A 24,998-nucleotide genomic window follows, 5' to 3' on the forward strand; every position below is an offset into this window, starting at 1 on the left:
GGAGCAACGGATTTGTTTGGGAGGGATATACTTTGACAAGTTCTAGGAAGCAAAGAGTAAAACCCTAAGAGCAAAAGAATCAGCCTAAAGTTGACCAAATTCAAAAAATGTTTTCTGGGGGTGAATTTCTTTTTTTTAAGTTTATTTATTTATTTTGAGAGAAAAAGAGCATTAGCAGAGGAGAGGCAGAGGAGGGGTGGCAGGGGAGAGAGAGAGTGAGAGAGAATCCCAAGCAGGCTCTGTGCTGACAGCTCAAAACCATGAACCATGAGATCACGACCTGAGCCGAAACCAAGAGACTGATGCTTAAGTGACTGAGCTACCCAGATGCCCCTGTGAGTGAATTTCTTGATGGAGAAATATGTATGTGCAGCTGAGTTGATGTAGCACAAAAAAGAACACATTAAAATATCTGTGATTTACTTTAAACTTCTTAAGCATAGAAACTGTGATACTGTGTATATGCCAGTCAATTCAAACTTCAACTCTGAAGTAAACTATTGACCTAAAAATGCATCATGCAGGGTAGTTAGCTAGCTTGTTCCTAAAGCTCTCCTTATCTCCATCAACATCTGAGGCTTTTAGCATGACACTGATAATTAGCACATAAAAAATGGATTTTCTTTGGTGAAATTAAAAGCTTAAATAGCATGATGAATTTTTGAAAATGGATTTCACTGGTGAAATTAAAAGGTCATTATATGTGAATTGGTTGAGATATTGCATGAACAGGGATTATTGGTTAAACTATGTCCCCTAAAAGCACATGTTGATGTTTTAACCCCCAGTACCTCAGAAGGTAAACTTATTTGGAAATAGGATTGCTGCAGATATAATTAGATAAGATAAAGTCATGCTCAAGTTAGGAGGGCCGTTGCCAAAAATGACTGATGACCTTTAAAAAGAAGAGAGAGAATCCTACACAGGTAGTCTGCCATGTGATGATGGAGGCAGAGAATGGAATTATACAGCTATAAACCAAGGAATGCCATGCATTGAAGGCTACCACCAGAACAGGTAAAAATTCTATCCAGAGTCTCACAAATAGCACGGCCCTGTTGACATCTGGATTTTGAACTTCTAGTGTCCAGAAGTATGAGAGAATATATTTCTGTTGATTTCAGATATCCAATTTGTGATACTTTATTACTTTGAAACTAATACACAAGATATAAGATTCTGGAGAGGATCCTACCCTGCACCCTTAGGGATGGAATCTATATTAGTCAGGGTTCTCCAAAGAAAGAAATCTAATAGGACGTGTGTGTGTGTGCGTGTGTGTGTGTGTGTGTGTGTCTCAATGTATGTGTTACAAAATTTTATTATAAGGAATTGGCTCATGGAGTTGTGAAGTATGGCAAGTCCCAAGATCTGCAAGGTGAGTCAGCAAGTTGGAGACCCATGAGAACTCGTAGTGTAGTTCCAGTCTGAAGGCTAACAGACACAAAACACAGAAAGAGTCAATGTTTCCATTCTAGTCCAAAGGCAGGGAAAAAAAATGTCTAAATGTGAAAGGCAGTGAAGCAGGAATAATTCTTTCTTTTTTTTTTTTTTTAATTTTTTTTTCAACGTTTTTTATTTATTTTTGGGACAGAGAGAAACAGAGCATGAACGGGGGAGGGGCAGAGAGAGAGGGAGACACAGAATCGGAAACAGGCTCCAGGCTCCGAGCCATCAGCCCAGAGCCCGACGCGGGGCTCGAACTCACGGACCGCGAGATCGTGACCTGGCTGAAGTCGGACGCTTAACCGACTGCGCCACCCAGGCGCCCCAGGAATAATTCTTTCTTACTTAGGGGAGAGTCAACCTTTTTCTTCCATTCAGTCCTTCAAATGATTTGATGAGTTGTACCCACATTATGGAGGGAAACTTCTCTACTCAATCTACCAATCTATGTTAAGATGTTACTGTCATATGAAAACACCGTCACAGAAACACTCAGAATAATATCTGACCAAATATCTGGGCACCTGGTGGCCCATTCAAGTTGACACATAAAGTTAACTTTCAAAGCATTCTAGTTTGATCTCTAAGAAGTCTGGTGTCCCACCATTAGTTTAGGATGGTTACCTGGGACACCTGTAAAGGTAATAGAATCTTGTCTCTGAAACATGGTCATATCTGCCTAAGTGAACCTTTTGTACAAGGTGTGGTTGAAGCACCTGAAAGGACAAAGTATTAGAACTTGCTAAATTATGCATTTATGAACAGTGTTGGCCCACTATACTAATGAGCGTCTGTTTAATAAATGTTCATTTTTGTGGCAGAATTTGAGGTGAGACTTATTTTCATTTATATCCTGATAGCAAGTTTTGGGAGAAAGTGGCTAACCCTCATAATTCTCAAACGTTTCTGTGTCACAGTAACTACCAAAAAGAATGTAAAAGTTGTACATGACTAAATCCCTGAGAAGGGCTTTAGCTCTACATAGGCTGAGAAATTGTCAGCATTCCAGCCATTTTCACTTGATTCCAGGGATAAAGCATTCCCAGCTGGTATTTAGGTCATGTTAGTCATTTAACTGCAATGTGACCTTGGGTGATTACTCTTTCTAAGCCTTAGTTTGGTCACTTGTAAAATGGGGAAAATAAAAGTACTTACCTCAAGTAATAATGTGAAAATTAGATATGATAATTCATGTAACATATTTATTTTAATGCCTGTCACATTTAAGCACTTATTACAAGTTGCTATTATTATTATTAGTCTTAAATGATGTTTGACAGGCAAGAAAAATAACTGAAGAGAGATAAATGAGAATGATGATAAAAGGGACAGAGAGACTAAGAGATGGATTCATTTTCTATCATCACTGTAACAAACTACCACAAATTCAGCGGCTAAAACAAACACAGATTTATTATCTTATAGATATATAGGCCCGAAGTCTATATAGATCACAAATCTTTAGAGAAAGACTTCTGAGAACTACACAGAGCTAGGACTAAGGAGAGAGACACTTCTCCCTCCAAAAATACCCATTCTGAGTGACTTGTGAAGTGCGGCTACCTGGTACCTTATAGCTCATTTTTAGACCTATCTCAGTGTAGCCTGGCTTCTGGCCACTTGTCACAGAGTAGAGTGCCTCAAAGAGTGCTCTCTTCAACACTTTCTACTAAAAAACTGATTTTAAAAGGATGATTCAGGGGTGCCTGCGTGGCTCAGTCAGTTAAATGTCCAACTCTTGATTTCGGCTTGGGTCATGGTCTCATAGTTTTGAGAGGGAGCCCCATGGCAGGCTCCATGCTGGGTGTGGAGTCTGCCTAAGTTTCTCTCTCTCTCTCTCTCTCTGCCCCACCCCAACTCACATGTGCTCCCTCCCTCTCTCTTCCTCTCTCTCTAAACAAACAAACAAACAAACAAACAAGCAAAAAGGATGATTCAGATGGATTCAGCACACCAATTCTAAAACAATAATGTATTTCTATTCTTGAGCTGACTAGAGTGTTTGAAATCACATTATTCAAAGAGCTGTACTTGAAATATTGTTAAAATGTCCATACTACCCAAAGCAATTTACAGATTTAATGCAGTCCCTATCAAAATACCAACAGCATTTTTCACAGAACTAGAGTAAACAATCCTAAAATTTATATGGAACCATAGAAGACCCTGAATAGCCAAATCAATCCTGAAAAAGAAGAATAAAAAGGGAGGTATCACAATCCCAGTTTTCAAGATATTCTACAAAGCTGTAGTCATCAAGACAGTATGGTACTGGCACAAAAATAGACACATAGATCAATGGAACAGAATAGAGAGCCCAGAAATAAACCCACAATTAAATGATCAATTAATCTATGACGAAAGAGGCAAGAATATGCAAGTAGAAAAAGATAGTCTCTTCAACAAATGATGCTGGGAAAACTGGACAGCTACATGCAAAAGAATGAAACTGGACCACTTTCTCACACCATATACAAAAATAATCTCAAAATGGATTAAATACTTAAATATGAGACCTAAAACCATAAAAATCCTGCAGAGAGCACAGGCAGTAATTTCTCGGACATTGGCCATAGCAACATTTTTCTAAATATGTCTCCTGAGGCAAGGGAAACAAAAGCAAAAATAAACTATTGGGACTACATCAAAATAAAAAGCTTCTGCACAGCAAAGGAAACAATAAAACTAAAAGACAACCTATGGAATGGGAGAAGATATTTGCAAATGACATATCTGATAAAGGATTAGTATCCAAAATATATAAAAACCATAATAAAACTCAATACCCCCAAAAAACCAATATAATTCAATTTAAAAATGGGCAGAAGATATGAACAAACATTTCTCTAAAGAAGACATCCAGATGGCCGACAGACACATGAAAAGATGTTCAGCATTACTCATCATCAGGGAAATGCAAATCAAAACCACAGTGAGATATCACTTCACATCTGTCAGAGTGGCTAAAATAAAAAACACAAGAAACAACAAGTGTTCGTGAGGATATGGAGAAAAAGGAACCCTTATGCACTATTGGTGGGAATGCAACCTGGTGCAGCCTCTGTGGAAAACATTATGGAGGTTTCTCAAAAAATTAAAAACAGAATTACCCTATGATCCAGTAATTCCACTACTGAATGTTTACCCAAAGAATATGAAAACACTAATTAGAAAAGATATATGTACTCTTATGTTTATTGCAGCATTATTTATAATAGCCGAATTATGGAAGCAACCCAAGTGTCCATCAATAGATGAATGGACAAAGAAGATATGGTACATATATAATGGAATATTATTCAGCCATAAAAAATGAAATCTTGCTATTTGCAACAACATGGATGGATCTGGAGATTATACTGCTAAGTGAAATAAGTCAGAGAGAAATGTGTACCATATCATTTCACTCATATGTGGGATTTAATAAATAAAACAAATGGGCAAAGAAAGAAGAGACAAATAAAAAATCAGATTCTTAACTATAGAGAACAGATAGTTACTAGAGGGGATGTGGGAGAGGGAAAGTTTAAATAGATGAAGAAATTAAAAGAGTTCACTTATCCTGACAAGCACTCAGTAATGTATAGAAATGTTGAATCACTACATTGTACACCTGAAACTAACACTGTATGTTAACCAAGCTGGAATTAAAATTTTTAAAAGTTATTTTTAATTAGGAAGGAAGGAAGGAGATGTACTTTTGACTAGCAACTCTGTTAAATGCAAATATGACAGGTAAAGGGAAACACCTTTACCAGTCACTCATCTCTTGAACAAGACACTGGTTATATCAGAACTTTTTCAGAGTCTATGTTTATAAGGAGAATCATGGATAATAAGCAAAAGTGAGGGTGAGCAGCACTTCCCTTAAAAGTAAAATCAGAAGTACGTAAGACAAATTTCACCTACTTCAAAATTTTGCCAAGGGATAATTTTTCCCTCATTTTGTGACTTTCTTTGCTATAAAAATCCTTAAAATTTTCTCTTCCTAAACTTCCCTTTAACTATTCAATTTTAAAGTACTACTTTTCCTAAAAGCATCCTTTAATAATAGGCCTTATAAGACAAATAGAAAAAGAGATAAAAAATGCTTTCCACTAGATCAGGAGCTGTCATTTAAAATAAGAATTGCCGCTATTACATTTTGCTGAGAGAATCACTTTTCAGAAATGTATCTGAAAAAGAAAATTTAGATAAGCAGGAAAGCTTGTGGATTCCACCACTCAGAATATCCACAATAACTTACAAATGGCTTTTGGATGCCAAGCTCTGCCAGCTAAAATTCCTTGATTTTTAAGCTTACTCCCACTCCTTTTTCCCCTCAGTGTATCTCCTTACATTATAGATAAAATATTATGATTCAGAAGAAAATCATGTTACCATCATCTTAACTCTGATTATACTTCTATTTGGAAGAGATAATTTCCACTTGGTTACTTCTTCTTTCAGGTATACTTTCAATGGCCACTGGAAATGATGGGGCTTGAACTGAGAGTGAGGCCTGGGTACCTGTTTATTAACTCTCTTCCCCTTGGCCAGGAATCCCAAGGCACTTCAGAATGGCAGGTGTTTGGTTTCCAACCACATACAATTCCCACACATGGTCCGTTGGGCAGTTAGTACCAAACCTGTCCACTTCCCCAAATAAAACAAAAGAAAACACAATCCACCAACACAATGAGAAACTAGTAAATATCATTCTTTCACTTAAAATATGCCTCCAGCTATAAAACTTGTGAGGTTAACAAGGCTTATGGTAGTAAGGAGTGAAGAACAACAGAGACTCTCCAGTTTGTTCAAATTTATAATATTAACCAGATTTCATTATTTATGTATTCATCACATAGTACTTACTATCTGCCAGGCACTGTTCTAAGTGTTTTACAAACATTAACTCAGTTGATCCTTACTAGAAACCTGTGAGGAAGGAAATATTATTTAATTCATTTTACAAATGAAGAAGCTACCACACAGAAAAGTTAAATACCTTATCTAAAATCACAAATCTGGTAAGTGGTAGAACCAGGATATAAACCCAAGCAGTCTGTGCTCTTAACCATTACACTAAGTTGATTTTCATTCTCTAATAATAAAATAGTGACATATTTTGTACAATGCCAATTACTGAATTCACCATCTTTTCTCAGAACTTGCTTGTACTACCATGTTGCCGATTCTGGTTACTGGTACAACCCATCTAATCCTTCTAAACTAAGCCAGATACCCTCTTCTTAATTACCTACACCTAATCTGATACTATCATCTATCAATTCTGGGTGTTTTTTTTTTTTAAGTTTATTTATTTTATTTTGAGAGAGAGCAAGCATTCAGGAGGGGGAGAGAGAGAGGGAGAGAGAAAGAATCCCAAGCAGGCTCCGAACTGTTAGCACAGAGCCCGATGCTCTGGTTTGAACTCACAAACCATAGATCATGACCTAAACAGAAATCAAGAGGTTAACTGACTGTGCTTAACCTACTGAGCCACCCAGGTAGCCCTATCAATTCTGTTTATTTCAGATCTCTCAGTCTGTCCTATTGTCTCCGTTTCTTCTGCTATGGCCTCGTTAGCTCTTCTTGGACCCTGAGGAGGCTCCATGGCCATCCTGCCATGTTTTCCACATGTTAGCCATTCTCTCCAATCATTGTAAAACAAAACCTAATGGTGCCGCTCTGGCTTATGACAACCCTCTCACAACTTCCTATCCTCTGAACCAGTAACTCTCAAAGAAAGTGTTTCTCTATGACCCACAAACGTATTCATCGCTTGAAAGATCTCTTAAAATTTAGGGTTTGTAGCTGCTGCCCCAGCCCTACTGAGTCAGAATTTCTGGAGATGGGGCCTAGGAGTCTGAATTTTAGTAATGTCTTCAGAAGACTTTCATATGCACTGAAGTTAGAGATCTACCACCTAAATTCAGGGTACAAAGGTCTCCTATGACTGGGTCCTTGCCCATTCTCCCCTCTCCCCTGTCCCGCTCACTGTAACCCCCAGCAGTCCGCAGTCGTGCCGCGGCTCTGCTATGTCTTTGCACGGTCTCTGTGCATTCAGCCGCCTGTCTGCTCTGTCTTGTGAGCTCTGGCCATCTTCTGAAGCACGTCTCCTGCATAACCTATTCTATGAGGCCTTCCTTGAATACACCCTATTAAGCAAATTCATCATTTCCTCCTTTCTCCATTCACCCCAGCACACCTTCCAGATGGCACTGTAGCTGTTTGTTTACCTGTCTGCCTCTCTTGCCGCACTGTGAACTCCTTGGGGGATCAAACCTGTCTTTTTCGGATTTAACCCCCACTACTACCAGAGAGCCTGGAACACAGAGATACTGATCAATCTTTGCTGAATTAATTCTCTCGAGTTTACAAAGTTCCACGAAACAGCTAACTCCACATCAGGACAAAAGCAGCAGGAGGGGGTATCTTTAGAGGTGACATTTGTGTCGAGAAATGAAGCATCCTCACAGACCACATTCAGGTCATCCTTTTCCTGCCTAAAGCCAAAAAAGGCCTATGAAGCCTTCCCCACTGCCATACTCAGGGTCCATAAGATGAAATTATTGGCAAAGTTGTGTTTATCACAGGTTTTTTTTCTGTGCAGTAGAAATTTTAGACAGAAATTAAAATAATGTTAGAAATATAAGTCTGTACAATTAGCATAGAAAGCCTGCTCTTCAGAAACACACTTGGAGCCACTGAAGGCAGGGAGGCTGGAATTTGTATTAATTAGGCTGCTTTTGTAAATACATGACAGGAACCAACTAGAACTAGCATAGTGTTGGGGTACCTGGGTGGCTCAGTTGGTTAAGCATCCGACTTTGGCTCAGGTCATGATCTTGTGGTTTGTGAGTCTGAGCCCCGCATCGGGCTCTGTGCTGACAGCTCAGAGCCTGGAGCCTGCTTTGGATTCTGTGTCTTCCTCTCTTTGTCCCTCCCCTGCTCATGCTCTGTCTCCGTCTCTCAAAAATGGATAAACGTTAAAAAAATTTTTTTTGAAAGAAAAAAAATAAAGAACTAGCATAGTGAAAAGGAAAATCTTATTTGTAATGATACCAGAGAATTTAACAAAACTCAGCCTTAAGAATGCAAAGGGACTGAAGATGAGGGATAATTTGGACCAAGGACCTGAACACTGCTGGGAATCTCCCCGCTCCTCAGCTTGGCTCCATTCATCACACTTGCTACACATGATGGAAAGCATGGCTGATAGAACTCCTGAGTTTTAGATCTCATAGTTGTAGACTCTAAAGAGATACTGAATAAATCTCAGAGAAGATTTATGGCCTCAAGACCAAGCTGAGTCAATGACCAAGTTCCCCCTGGCCAACCCAGTGTGACCAGGGGCACAAGCACAGCCATACTGGAATATGGTGACCTAGCTATGGCTATGTGAAAGGGAGAGAGAAGTGGAGTGGTGTCCCTTAGGTGTCCACCACAGGGAGGAACTTCACTGATACTGGAAGCAAAGAGGATAGTTTAAATTATGGGTAACTCTGGTTGGAGATATGGAATGGGGACAACTGAACAAGAAGACCCAGGCCAAGACTTAGCCAGAGACCATGTCAAAATGTCCCCTGGTAAAGGCCACGGTGAGTAATTGACTATTAAGCCCAAGGTTATCTGTATATTATTTATCATTTGCTGCTCTGCCTGTTAATGTTAAATATTAATATGCTAAATAAGAAGTTTATTTTATAGTTTTAGCTTTTAGCTAATCTTCGTAAAGACCTAAGTAAAGAAACCTTTTAGAAGAGAGCAAACAGATGCAGAAAACAGCAGGAGACTTAGAACCCCACAGGCTTCCCACTTGAGTGCCTCTATCATGCACAGGCTCTGTGACTGTGGAGAAGGTTCTGACTGTCTCTGAGCCTTAGATATTCCATATGTTCTTCCTGATCATGACACCTTGTTCATGTGTTTTATGTTATTTGGCCTAAGCTGTAATTACTCATTCAGCAAATATCCTTGATCCCTCACTATGTGCCAGACACTGTTCTAGTAACCTTGGATAAAGCATTGAAGAAAATAAATCTCTCTGCTCTATGGAGCTTACACTCCAGAGGTGAAAATAGTTAACAAAATAAATACACAAAGTTTTAATATGTTGAAAAGTAAACAATAGTAAGGATGGATTCAAACCACAGAATGGATGGTATTATTAGAAAATATATGTCTGTATAATTGAAGGCAAGTATGACGTCTCTGTCTCTTTGTTGCCTCTGTATATCCAGTAGTTAGTCCAGTGTGTTAGATGCTAAATGGGTATTTGTTGGAATTGTGAAGGATGAAGAGAATAACATGAAAGCGACTAATTCCAACGTACTAGCAAGTACGTATATTAGTCTTCTCAGGCTACCATAACAAAATACTGTAGACTGAGTGGCTTGCAGATGGCAACCTTCTTGCTGTGTCCTCACATGATCATGCCTCTGTCTTTGGGTGTTCTTGGTGTATCATGTGTCCAAATTTCCTCTTCTTGTAAGGATACCAGTCATCTCGGATTAGGGCCCACTCTAAAGACCTCATTTTAGCTTAAGCAACTCTTTAAAAACTTTATTTCTAACTGTAGTCACATTCTGAGATCCTGGGATTGGCAACTTCAACATATGAATCCAGGAGAGGGGCACTGTGGACACATTTCAACCCCTAACATCAGGAACGCAAACCTTTTAGACCTTTAGTTACATCACTTTATTTGGTGTTCACAGCAGCTTTTAACATAGCAAGGAGACTCGTATTACCATTACCTCCAGTATACAGATAAGACAATTGTGGGTAATAGAATCATGACTCCAAATCAAGTGTTCAGTCCCCAAGATCACAAGACCTACAAGCTATCACTTCCACTCATCCCATGAGATATACCTATGAGCTGCAGAAGTCCAATTTGGGCAAAGCAGAGTAGTACTGCAGTGGGACAACCACCCTGAACAATGCGGAATCGTTACCTGTACTTTGGACAATTTAATGAGTGTAAAGAATGGGAAAAGGGAGGTTAAGTGCCTTGAAATGTAGCTGAATACCTTGTCATCTGGGGTTTGCTTGGCTATTTTCCACTTTCACTTGCTTCAAATCCAACCAAAGACGTCCCTGACAGGTTATACCCAGAAAACTCCAATTTTAAAAAGTGCTGACATGACCATGGGCATTGCTTTTGGGATGTAGGCAGACCCTGATAGCAAAGCATTCACCTTTTTATAAAGTCCTGCTCTAGTTTTTTCCAAGTACAAATCAGATTTAACCCTCTCATAGCCACCTAGTTGAGTGGCCCAGGGAACAAAATTCTGAGTACTTCATGGCAGTATTCCCAGAGGTGTCTTGTTCGAGCAATCACAAAACCACCTAAAATCAAAGGGAAAGTCCTGTCAAATGAACTACTGAAACTGTTTTACTTTGTAGGACTTAACATGGCATGGTTTGTCGTAGTACTCAAGAAAAACGGTAACCTTGGAATAGAATCCCTAGGCCTATTGGCGAGGGTCAGCTAAGACAACAGGCCTTTGGTTCCAGAAATATTGTCATGCTTTGGGGTGAAAGTCAGTCTACTGCCTCTAAATTATGAAACAACAATGACTGCCAACGCCTACCTTTAGTTAGATACAATCTTTCCTTTTAGTCAGTGTCCCACTTCTTAGGTAATGCGTTTCAATGACAAGTTTATGGCCAATTGCACACAGCTTAACATCAACGGGAATGTCTTTTCCACCCCATCTCTTAGTCGTTCTCTTTGTGCCACACTCCAACTATCTATAATGCACTGGAAAAAAGATTGGTTGACCTCCAGTGCAAATGTTAAATTGAGCACACACATTTGCCTCCAATCCTTCTCAAGATTCCACTGAAATAAAGATTTAGGAATACAAAATGATTAAATGTGTAACAGCAAAGAGAAGGAGAGCAGGGTGATGTTTATCAGTACATTGATGGGTTTCAGTAAATACATCAAAGGTAGAAAATGGCAAGATGTGCATGGCCTATGACACAGCAATTACACTCCTGGGATACATGTAAGTTTCCTTCTCACATAGGTCTGTTGGGTACGTGTGTTCAAATAGTCTTTGCATATGTACACAGTGGTCATTATGGTAGTGGGGAGCTAGAAGAAACTTAGGGAAATAGATAATTAAGGAGGAGTGAATGCATTCCAGGATACACTAGGTAGCAACAGAAAAGTGATAAAGTGAAAATTTAGTGAACAAAGTAGAAACAGAATGAAAAAGCACAAGATCACTTATATAAATGAAAAACTCTAAAACACAATGGTGCATATTATAAAAATTGCATACTGTATATTTAAAGGACATGTGAATACATCACTGTGGTTTCCAATAGGGGAAAGGCAGGTGGAAAGGAATGGGAATGGGGATTAGGGAAGAAGGGAAATAAATATAATAACAGAGGGCACTCATTTAAATTACTAATAACAATGTGATCTGCACATGGTACCTGGGGTCCTATTGAAAAATATATTGAATAGATGGATTGGATGACAAAGGGAGGGGGAAGCCACATTTCAGAATGAACTAGAAGGGAACTAATCCGTACACTCTAACATGAAGAGGATCCCGCACCATTTACACTGAGAATCTCCTTGAGGATGCACTCTAAATTTTGACTGTAAGCAAGTCTAAACAATTTTATTTTTCACTATGCTGAATACGTTACTTAGATTAAAAAATAAAAATTAATGACTGAGTTGGTTAAGCATCCAACTTCGGCTCAGGTCATGATCTCATGGCTCGTGGGTTCGAGCCCCATGTCGGGCTCTGTGCTAGCAGCTCAGAGCCTGGAGCCTGCTTCAGATTCTGTCTCCCTCTCTCTCTGCCCCTCCCCCACTCACACTCTGTCTCTCTCTCTCTCAAAAAAACATGAATGTTAAAAAATTAAAGAAAAATTAAAAATTAAAGAGGGTTGAGATATATTGAAAAAAATTCAACTTCCTCCCTTTTTTGCAAAGAATACAGTGAGAATGCCTGAAGGAAATGTAGGTCAAGACTTTAACATGCAGAGTGCCTACAGTCTTATGTATTCAAAAACTTGATTTCTCCTCTGTGCATATGAAGAAAACCACTCAGAAGACTGACGTGAGGCTCTGGAGAGTGGCTGCCCCAGAGCAACCATCCATGAGAGCAACCATCCATGACCCTGGTTTAGGCTTCCGTCAACCCTATGAGGACTTGGGTTTCTTAGGATGTGAAGGTTAGTGAATCTTTTATTAATAAAAGTCAAGTTCAGAGGCGCCTGGGTGGCTCAGTTGGTTAAGCGTCTGACTTCAGCTCAGGTCATGATCTCACAGTCCATGAGTTTGAGCTCCGTGTTGGGCTCTGGGCTGACCACTCAGAGCCTGGAACCTGCTTTGGATTCTGTGTCTCCCTCTCTCTCTGCCCCTCCCCTGCTCATGTTCTGTCTCTGTCTCAAAAATAAATAAAAACATTTTTTAAAAATTAAAAAAAATTTTTTTAAAAAGTCAAGCCCATCTTCTACTACATGAAAGGAAAATACTGAAAAACTGAACCAAGCACTAAATTAGAGAAAAATCTAGAACTCCAGTGGAAAACAACTTTATTGATTCCCCATGTTTGCCACTGACATCGCAGCAGCAGGTCTCATGACACGACTCAGCAAGTCCAGCTCAGTCAGAAGGTTTGCTACGTTATATGGCAGTTGCAGCCAGACCTTCCTGTCTAGGTGAAGAGATCATCCAAATCCCAGGAAAACAAAACACAGGCTAAAAAGCCCCGCAGCTGCAAATAATTTCTGTCCAGTCATCAAAATGGCTCTTTGCTTTCACTGTGATTACCATATAAAAGTTCAGAACTAAATAGGGAAATAACACAAAAACATGATACTTGGGCAATACTCGGACAGCTGGGAGATTCTGTGTACACTGTAAGTTGAGTAAAGAAAATAATTGAGGCTTTTAAGAAAAGAAGCAGTACAGTTGTTTCACCGATCAAAGACAAAATGGATAAGCTCTTAGAACACTTTCTTTCTCCTCTATAGGTTATCACTGGGCATTATCTCAGGGGACAGTCAAGTATCATTTTAAAATGTTTCTATTGAAACTTTATTCCTTATTTCCAAAGCAAAAACTTACAAGGAAACTATTCAATCATTTTAGAGCATGAAAATGAAAAACTAAGGGGCTGCCTGGATGGCCTTAATCTGTTGAGTGTCTGACTTCATCTCGGGTTGTGATCTCACAGCTCTGCTAGTGAGTTCAAGCCCCCCACAGGTTCTCCGCTGTCAGGGCGGAGCCTGCTTTGGATCCTCTGTCTCCCTCTTTCTCTGCACCTGCCCCGCTCACCCTTTTTCTAAAAAATAAACAAACATTAAAAAAAATAACACAATGGAAAATTAAGGCCACATCAAATGGTGTCTGAAGATACATCTATCTCAAGGGTTGAATTTAAGTAGCTGATTTACCATTTAATCTTGGGAGTGCCCGAGCATTCACAATTCTTTTTACAATCTTATAGTTATCATGAGACAAAAAGGGTAATAAGAGCAGAATTTTTATGAGGTCTAAAAAATACAGTAAATCCAACTTGTGAATTACTCCAGTTTTGTAAATAATAATAGAATAATAATAAATTTTTGAAAAACTCTGGGCTTATCTTACTTCAAATACAGCATATTAAATATAATCAATATAAATAGCTCTGTTTATGATGAACAATTTTATTGTTTCAAGAAAAGTGGACATTTCTGTGATAAAGGCTTAAAATCAGTTTACATTTTCTGTCAGCACACCTTGTACGATTTTTTTTCCTTTTGTTTCGTTTTGCTTTGGTTTTTTTGATTCATTTGTTTGAGGTCCTGCTGAAGCAAAATTAAATATGGTGAAATTGGGGGATTTAGTAGTGATTTTCCTTGAAATTTGACCTTTTAGAATCAAACCAAATGGAAAACCAAGCAGTTTTTCAAAAGCAAAATTACTTTTAAAAAAAAATGTTTATTTATTTATGAGAGAGAGAGAGAGAAAACACAAGCAAAGGAGGGGCAGAGAGAGGGAGACACAGAATCCCAAACAGGCTCCAAGCTCTGACCTATCAGCACAGAGCCCAATGAGAGGCTCAAACTCCCAAAATGTGAGATCATTGCCTGAGCCAAAGTCAGAAGCTTAGTCAACTGAGCCACCTAGGTGCCCTACAAGTACTTTGGTGATTTAACCTGGTTTCCTAATTTCAAAGACAAACTAACCTACTGATTCCAAAGCAACTCAAATGTTGGCCAGCTCTTTACTGTACTGATGATCCAGGCTGCCTGAATGTCTTATTTTCAGGCACCGAGACTATAATTGTTGATGGACAAGAGCAGACACCCCTGTGAGTATGTGCCTTAAGGTTATGACCAGAGTGGAGTTATCTCAAGGTCAGGATGGGGAGGCTGTTCACATGAAGTTAGGAGTCATCACAATATTTACACAGCTATCAGGGTAAATTGAAATCAGATCTTCTGTAGTAGCATTGTAAGATGTTTAATCACCAGGAAAGTTATAACTCAAGTTAAGCACAGGATGCTTAGGCAAACAATCTTGGTGAACAAGTCTTAGAATATCATCCAAGTAGAAGGCTCAGGGGAATGGCTTTAGTTATCATGCCTTTTGAAGTTGCTTTATGCTGCTGATGCTGGGGATGTTGACAAAGCAGTCATTTTAATTCAGAGACAATCTGATGGGGACTAAAAACTAATCAATACACTTTTGACTGTTTTTTATTACCCAATGATGTGTGAAACTGATATGCTTATCTTATCCTAAAACCTCACTACACCCTTTAGAGACTGGGGATTGAGCTGAGCTTAGGAATTGGCAATAGTGAAAAATAAGTGAGTCTGGGGGAGAAGGATGGGTATGAAAGGGACAGATAGACACATAGCAAATATCAAGGCACTGCTCTCCACGCTGAGGCAGAGAAATACTTTCTTCTATCATGTAACTTACACTCGAGGTCAGAGTGGTTGAGAAAAAACAACAAATAACTTAACAAGGTAACATCAGACAGCTTCAGTGCTAGGAAAAAAAAATTAAACAAATAATATGATAGAGAGCTCCTGGGGGAGTATTCATTTGCCAGGCAGACCAAGAAGGCAATGGAGCATAATAAGTGAGAGAAAGAGAAAGAGAAAGAGAGAGAGAGAGAGAGAGAGAGAGCGAGAGAGAGAGAGAGCAGTACAGATGAGGCTGGCTGGGATAAGAGTGATCTCAGCGTGGCTCAACCTGGGCATTATTGACATTTAAGGCCAGATGATTCTGTGTTGCAGGGGGGTGTTGAGTCCTGCAGGGTGTTCAGCATTGCTCCTGGCCCCTCCCTAATGCCAGTAACACTCCACAATTGTGACAACCCAAAATGTCTCCAGATTTTGCCAAATGTCCTCTAGGACATTTGAAATTCTCCAGCTGAGAACTACTAGCTCATGTAAGGCCTTAGAAGCAGGAGTAATAGACAAAACATAGAACACCTCATGTGGCATGAACATCAGCCAATCAGGTTGGGCGCTGTCTGTAAATAATCCATATGGCTGTACCAGTGTATCCTGGATGAGTATCAACCCCGCTATAGCTCATGGTAAATTCTTTGGATCTTATCATAATTGTGACTTAAAGCTATCGTAGTATTTTAAGAAAGAGAGCAACATTTTTGTTTTCTTTTTAGGTTTTTAAAAATACCATCTTCACTGCTAAGTAGAGACTAGATTTCAGAGCAGGGCAGCATGAGAGGAAGCAGGGAGATTAGTGGGAGGCTGTTGAAAAAGTGTGTGTGCAAGATGCTGGAGTAGTCACAGCAGTAGAGATAAACTGAAGTGATCACAACACATTTTAGAGATGGAGAGCAACCGAAGAATCAAGGATTGTAACTGGGTTTTGGCTTAACAATTGAGTAAATGGTGGTCATTTACTAAGATGGAGAAGACTAGGGCAAGAACAAATTTTTTGAGGGAAAAATCAAGAATTTTATTCTAGGTGTGTTAAGTTTCAGATGCCTCTGGAACATCCAAATGAAGTTGTGTAACAGGTACCAGTGCCATTTGGATACCTGAGTCTACAAAGTTTGTATATTTGATCATCAACCAGCATATACAAATATAGTAACAACGAATATCCAGATGTCTATGCGTGAACTTAGATAATCAACACAGGAAAGGCCACCAACCACTTAAACCAGAGTATCTGCTCATTTTCTGAGGAATAACTTACATATTTTATGTCCTGCCTCCCATAGCTTCTGATTTCCCCATTACATTTGACTAAGATTAGCCTCATTTAACATCAATTAACAAATAGACTGACCTTTGTACTTTGTTTTCCACCAAAAAATCTTGAGCAAATACCCCTGTGTACTGTTCAAAGTGTTAATAATGCAAAATTCAGTGCAAATCTATTAGACACTGGGGTGGGGCAAAGGGCAGGGATAGGAACTCACAGCAGATGTTTGGGTCACAATATAATTCCTTATTGTTCCTCCTTGAGAGTCCAGGAACCCACAATTAAATACCATCTATTCTTTCTTTTATTTATTGTTTATTTTTTGATATTTATTTATTTTTGAAGGAGAGAGAGAGAGACAGAGCGTGAGGGGGGAGGGGCAGAGAGAGAGGGAGACACAGAATCCAAAGCAGGCTACAGGCTCTGAGCTGTCAGCACAGAGCCCCACACGGGGCTCGAACCTGTAAACCACGAGATCATGACATGAGCCGAAGTCGGAGGCTTAACCGACTGAGCCACCCAGGTGCCCCAATACCATCTATTCTTTCAATATTCAGTACATTTTATCATCATACATGTCATTTAGTATTATTGAATTCTTGATTATAGTATTGGTTTTGAAGGACAGGTGTCATTTCATTAGAATCGAACCTGGCTCTAACAGAGGTCAGCATACACCACTATTAAAAATAAACAGAATCTTACGTTCCAATGACACACTGTGATTTTTCAAAGCACTTCCTGTGCTGATGAAATTTTATTTTCACCACAATTTGGGACATGGGAAAGGCAGATATTTACATATGTATTTTAAAATAAGGACACTGCTGTCCAACTAGAGTCAATGATCTGGCCATGGTCCTATGTTGGTAAATATTAAAAACATAATTGGAACATAAGTGTTTTGACAACGAGTCCAGTACTGAAAATAAGTACTCTGCCAGTGAATTCTACAGTCTAACTCACACCACATGACACCAAAAGTGAACTCTTGCTTGACTTTTTCCTGAAGAGAATCTGAGCTGGTTCTCAACCCAGACATATTTTCCTATGTTCCTTCTCTGTAATCTAATTTTCCCATGCTTGACAAAATTAATGTGGCTGTCTTCTGTGTTAAACATGCTGTTTTTCCTTCTGCTTTCTTGGCTCATCTCTGTCGTAGCTGATATCTTCCTGAGACTTCTTTGTTGGCATCCTAACTTTTCCATGATTACTTCACAGTCTTATTATGACTCAAACAGTGGGACAGACTATGAAACCTGAATTATCTTCTCTTTTTCCAAGCTTAGTGGGTTTACTCTAACTTTTTTTCTCCATTATTAATAGACTCCCTTTTCCTAACCTAAATTTTTTATTCTGCACTGAAAAAAATATTTTTTTTACTGATTTAAAAAGTAATATATGCTATTATGGAAATGTAGCAAATGACATACAAGTACAAAGAAGAAAATTAAATTACCCACATTCCCACTAATCAAAGATTAGTGAAATTAGTGATTCCCACTAATCAAAGACTAGTGAAAGATTGCTTGATTTCTTCTCTTGTTTCTTGAATTAAATACTTAATTAACAATTTAAAATCCTTTCTTGTTAATGTGAGGAGATTGAAGTCTATGAATTTTACTCCAAGCACAACTTTGGCTGCGTTCCATAATCTTGGGAGATAAAGGAATAACATGAATTTAGAGAGGCAACATGACAGATCGTGTAGGGCCTTGTCAGCCATTGTGAAAACTTAGCCTTTTACTGGAGTGAAAGAGAGGTTACTGGAGAATTTCAGTTCAGACATAATTTAACTTAAAGGATCAATTAAATTGCAAAGTTAAAATGCCACAGAAGTACAAATCAATCTAAGAAAATTAATAAGCAATTTATCCCTCCTGTCTGTAGGTGATTTCATAGAAATATGTTTTCTAATTGCAACAACCAAAGTCTAATAGCACTTAAGTAAATATTAATTATTATCATGTGATCCTAAAGTTTTAACTTCATAATATCTAGGCTATTATATCTTACATAACAAGTTCTCAATAAATACCTGTTAAATTAAAAGAAGAAGAAAGAAGGGAAGGAGAGAGATGAAGGGGGTGAGAAGAAGAGGGGAGGAGGGGAGAAGGAGGAGGGGACAGTAAAATCACTTCATCTACCTACTTCTACAAATAGGGAAATACTTCTATTGCTTAGGGAAAAAAATTAGGGTAACACATCTACTAATAGTCTTTTTATTTTTTTAATTTATTTAAATTCAAATTAGTTAACATATAGTGTAGGATTGGCTTCAGGAGTAGAACCCAGTGATTCATATAATATCCAGTGCTGATTCCAAGTGCCCTCCTTAATGCCCATCACTCATTTAGCCCACCCCCCCGCCTCCACGTCCCCAATAATCTCTTAATATTTAGGAAATATATAAGCCTATAGTTTAAAAGCAAAGAACTTAGAATTCTTATATGTCTTAAAACTGCTCTTAAAAACTTACTGAGGTTGTGTCTGTTTTTACCTGTATAATATTTGCTTTCCCTACCTTTGTCAGTAATACCAATTTTTTTAAGTTATATTCCTAGCTCCCACCCCTCTATATACACACAGAGAGAAAGACAAATTCTTGTGAAAAACTGAGATGGTGCAAGAAGATAAGCTGAGTTTCTTCCCTGATTAAGAGCAGAACAACAAAGTGCTCATTTGGGCTTGGTTTTGTTATTAGTATTTTAAACAACATTGATTTTTATATTGAAGATTGCTTAATTAAAGGATTATATATTAAAGAGTTATTTTATGCATTTACAAAATGAAATATGACCAGCTTCTCTATCACTGAATTGAGCAGCTTGCTATATCATTGGGTAATGAACTGAGTGGTAAATTTGCTTTTCCCATGTGAAGCCACTTCCAGCCCAAGTGGCTTCTAAGTCTTTATGATCTAAAAGCACCAAAAAGACAACAGAGATACTTGAACAGAGATTACAGCAGAGAAGTATATTTGTGCAAATCCCCATTATCCTTCCGTAAGGGCTGACACATCAAATATATCCCATCTACATGTCATTTTCAGTTTCTGATACAAATTCCACCCAGAGCCTAAATACCAATCTATGTTCTCTCAGTCTTTCCAATCAAAGATAGATAACAGATCTAACAGTAACAATTCATCTGACAGTTCTGTGATGAACATGTGAGCCACAATTGGATACAGATTGCTCTGCCATCATTGCATTATCATCCCTGCAATTCTAAACATAAAATCCTCCTTTTGTGGATTAGGTAGGCAGTTATAATTTAAATGTCTGGGCCACAGCTTTGTGATTTCCTTCTTTCCACATCTAAGACTGACTTGATTAGTAAGTCTCAGGCAGGCACCATATGATTTACTGTTATCATATAATGCACATTTACAAGAGAATATAAATGACTGAATTTTTCGTAGACTAATGTTATATTTTCCATTTCCTTAAATTCAATTATCCTCAGCTAGCCAAATTTATCCTGATTATACCCTGGTAAAACCATCTGCACTTCTGATTGTCCATATACCTCCCTGAATTTTCACTCTTGGTACCAAAGAAAGATAACATTAATTTTAGTCTCTGACATAAAAGCATTTTAAATGTTTATAAATACAGATTAAATAAAGAACTTGTCACTTCTCTATAAGGGTAAGTTAAATCATCTTTTTTCTATAATGAGAGTTCTCACAGGGAATATCAGAGACAGTCAATGTGTGAGAATTAATTGGCTGCTGTCTTTATTATGGGGGAATGGTAGGAGGGTATCCTCATAACCAAAAAGATGTTAAGAACTGAACAACTCAGAAGGACCCACAGACTTCTCAGAATCGGCTTCCTCCACGAGAAGAAGTTTATGGTAAATTATAAATTGTATCTAAGGGGTGCCTGGGTGACTCAGTTGGTTAAGCAATCAACTCTTAATTTCAGCTCAGGTCATGATATCAGGGTCTTGAGATCAAGCCCCTCATCAGGCTCCACACTGAGCTCGGAGCCTGCTTAAGACTCTCTCTCTTTGCTGTCCCCCCACCTCTAAAAAATTTTTTTTTTAATTCTAAGATAAGGTTTAAACAGTATGATTGGTGCTAAGGATAAAAATGCTTGCCAAGTATGGGTTTGGGCATGGTGCTGTTAGTCACTATCACAGCCCTGGGCTGTGGAATGGAGGAACTTGGCCTTAAACTACAAGACCTTAGACTACAAGGCACTCCCAGGAGAGAAGCCCTCTAATGCCATTGGAGTAACTTGCCCAAAAGAAAACCCCATGAGAAGGGACTTACCTGTCTTGTTCACTGCCAGAATGCATCAGTATACCTGGCTTTCTAAAACACAAGTTTCCAAATATAAAATTATTATTTCTGACTCGTCCTTATATACATACTGGTGTGTATCCCTCAATGGTCTTCTATCACCCCAGCCCCTTCTTGGTCCGGGATGCTTCAGGGGGAGCATCACCTGGCAGAGAAGAGCACCTCTACCATCACTAGTGGTAGTTCTCATTAGCGTTCAAGTGATACTGGCTGCCAAGTATTCTAGAAATCATCCCTTCACCCGCTATTCTGGATTATCCCAAGTGCACAGAGCAGTGTCTGCCACATGCCAGCTGATCAATACATTTTTCTGAGTAAATTGATGGATAAATGACCTATTTGCTTTCCTTATTTTGACTTATGCATTTTCCCAGGAACGTTACCTATTGCTAGTTCAATCCAATAAATACCAAATATCTGTATTGGTATCATCCACATTTACAATGCCATTCATTAAGACAAATCCTGACCAAGCACCTCCTATGTGGCAGAAATCCTTCTGGTCCCTGAAGGGACCCTCCGGGAGCCTAAGTGAGCTGGAGATGTGTTTGGACTTTTTCCCAAAAGCACAAATCCCATAAATAATTCACAAATACGAAAGAAAAAGAAATGGCAAAGAGATTAAATGACTCATAAGTGTGCTACTATTCTTCAGGCTTAACATAACTTCTTTTTGGCTTTGGTCATAGTGTCTGAAAGTTATTTTTATGAACAGCTAAAGACATAAAAATAGTCACAACCATATTAGAGGCTGCATCAGCTTGAGGAGACCTCCAGACAGACATGTAAAATCCAAACCCCAAATAACTTATACTCATTGCCTACCTACTATGTGCCACACCCTGTCCTGAGACATATATACACAGCCTTTCATTTAGTATCCAGAACTATCCCGTGAGCAAATTCTAGTTTTTATCTCATAGATGGCATAATTAAGTTGTGAAGAGGCCAAATAACTTTCCAAAGGTAACCAGCTGATAAGTGGCAAGAACAAACGTAATCTCCAGTCTTTCTGCTCTAAAATTCAGACGGTAAGCACTGTACCATCTACCTTATACAGATGTACATCTAGTAAGCTTAATTTCTCTAACATTACAAATTTTATGCTAGAATATCCAATTTTTTTTAATTTTTTTTAACGTTTATTTATTTTTGAGACAGAGAGAGACAGAGCATGAACGGGGGAGGGTCAGAGAGAGAGGGAGACACAGAATCTGAAACAGGCTCCAGGCTCTGAGCTGTCAGCACAGAGCCTGACGTGGGGCTTGAACTCACGGACCACGAGATCATGACCTGAGCCGAAGTCGGTCGCTTAACCGACTGAGCCACCCAGGCGCCCCAGAATATCCAATTTTCAAACTAAAACAGTCTTTTCACTTTTTGTCCACTTTTTCTTCCCATTTCATGAATTGGTATAAGTTGCTATGACAACACTCGTCAGCTTTTTCCTTCCTCTCTTCGTTTATCATACTCTTCTCTCTGGCTCCCTCATTCAGTGTGGTGTGACTCCCACAAGTGGCTAAACCCAAGATGGGCTAGGGTCTGCCTGGCCGCATTTCAGGTGAACATGATTTACCTGTTAAGCCTCTTTATCCACTCCGCACATTCCCCTGTTCTCCTGATGCCCTTGACTACTAATCTGTTGCCTATCTACTGTGTCCAGTTACTGACCTTACTATTGGAGCTTGACTTATAATCTATTCTATGTATCTGAAAATGATCTATTCCTCAATTTTCCTAAAAGATACAGATTTGTCTCTTTTCTTGGACTCTGAACTTTCACAGACAAACTTCAAAGAGGATCAATATCTTGCCTTTCCAATATCCAAAATGCCTAAAGACTTGATTCGCCACACTCAATTATAAGCCAACATGGGACTATGTACCCATTTTTTATATCTTTCAGAGTACCCAGCCCAGCCTTTTGTACCTACTAAGTCCATAAGTAAGTTAACAAATAAATGAAGAGTTGGCTACTGGATGAATAGACTATAAAACACCTGGTTTAGTGCATAGGTGAAGTAGAATCTAATTTCAGAGGTACCACTTGTATTTCTTTCTTTCTGTACAAAGTGCCTAAGAAATATTTGTTCATGAAGATTACCAGCATTATTTGGTTTACAGTATTTTTAATGTATTAGTTGCAATATATAAGACATCTACTACATATCAGACACTAACTTAGATACTCTTTATAATTTTTAATTAAATAGCCCCCAAAATATGGGAGGTAAGTAAGTGTTGGGATCCCCTTTTTATAGTTTTATAAAGGCAGGTTAGGCAGATTCAGAGAGGTTACATAACTACGGATGATCTCCTAGGGAATAAGAAAGAGATTGATTTGATCCAAGGTCACTTTAATTTCAAATCCAAGACTTCATTCCTTCTACTACACTACACTGCCTCATTGAGAGAGTCCTATTAAAGTATTCCTTTTAAATCTGCAGGTGTTTTGGGGAGATGGTGGGACTAATAGGTTGTCTTTAATCCATTACCACAAACTAGTTGACAAAAGCATCAAGCTATCTCCTAGCAGCAACAATGACCTTGTATAAATAGAACTCAGGGTAGGTACACTGTAATGGGAGAAAAGGAGGTTTAAGATTTAGATAGGCATCTTCCCACATTAACAGGGAGGGGAGGCTGTACTTCAGGACCCTATATGACCAAAGAATAAGATGATGACACCAAATGACCAGAAGGGAGAGAACCAGAAACCAAAAGAAGGAACTAATAGGACAATAAGGCAGAGAAATGATGGGTACTGAGAACAGGTTTTTCTACTTCACAAAAGGGAAAGGGCAATTTCTCAGTTCTCTCTTTTCAGCATCTCTTGCTCTGATAGTAGGGATGGTCCTATCACTACACAAGATTAACAAGGTATGAGAGGATAAGAGAAGTAGAACAGATTCCACTCTGAAATAATACCAGCTTTTAAAGTTACCTAATGATGGGGGCGCCTGGGTGGCGCAGTCGGTTAAGCGTCCGACTTCAGCCAGGTCACGATCTCTCGGTCCGTGAGTTCGAGCCCCGCATCAGGCTCTGGGCTGATGGCTCGGAGCCTGGAGTCTGTTTCCGATTCTTTGTCTCCCTCTCTCTCTGCCCCTCCCCTGTTCATGCTCTGTCTCTCTCTGTCCCAAAAATAAATAAAAAACGATGAAAAAAAATTTTTTTAAAGTTACCTAATGATGTATGAGGGCATCTTAAATTCAAGATATACTTTTAAAAACTAAAAGGATGCCCAGCTTGAATTAGGGGATAAAGTGAATGCAAGTATCCTAGAAAATAAATAGGAAAAAATAGAAGTGGAAATAGCAGTCAAGTGCAAAAGTAGGCACGAGGCTAAGGGAAATATTCTTACTTCAGATCCAAGGATCACCATAGAGAACCATGTAGGCAAGACATCAGTAGGTCTTTAGCAGAAGTAGTTATTGAAAAATAGAGTTCTCAGCCTCTCTTCTTCTGCTTAAAGAATACATCTTTAAGGCAGAACATTTCCATCTTAGGTAGTTAAACTTGAGAAGCTTAAATGTGTAGTCTTCTCTGATATAAACTAGGAATGTGCCCAACATCACTCTCGGGAGTAGCCTTCCTAATTTTTGTAAAAATCTTGCTTTTCACTTTCACTTATTCTCTTCAACTATGCATCGGCATTAATAAAAGTCCATATATGGTAATGGATGTTAGACTTACTGTGGTGATCCTTTCACAATATATACAAATATTAAACAAATATCAAATCATTCCACATGAAAAAAAAGTTCTTTTAAGTATAGGCACAGATAGCCACTCTAACTGGATATAGCAAATGTTACAAATCCACCCTGAAGCCCTTGGATCCCTTTGACCTTTTCTGTGCCTTTGTGTTGGTTTTGTTGTGCTGTTGCTTTCTGTGGCCTTATCATGACTTTTCTTTTGAGGACCTGCTCAGGCTGCTGAGATGCACACACACAGGGAGCTGGACATGCCTGGGAGTTTGCATTCCCCCAGAGTAGTCCTAAGTCAATGACTGGTACAGGATGGTAAAAGTCCAGCTTT

The sequence above is a fragment of the Panthera uncia genome (genome assembly GCF_023721935.1).
Source record: "Panthera uncia isolate 11264 chromosome A1 unlocalized genomic scaffold, Puncia_PCG_1.0 HiC_scaffold_17, whole genome shotgun sequence".
NCBI lineage: Eukaryota > Metazoa > Chordata > Mammalia > Carnivora > Felidae > Panthera > Panthera uncia.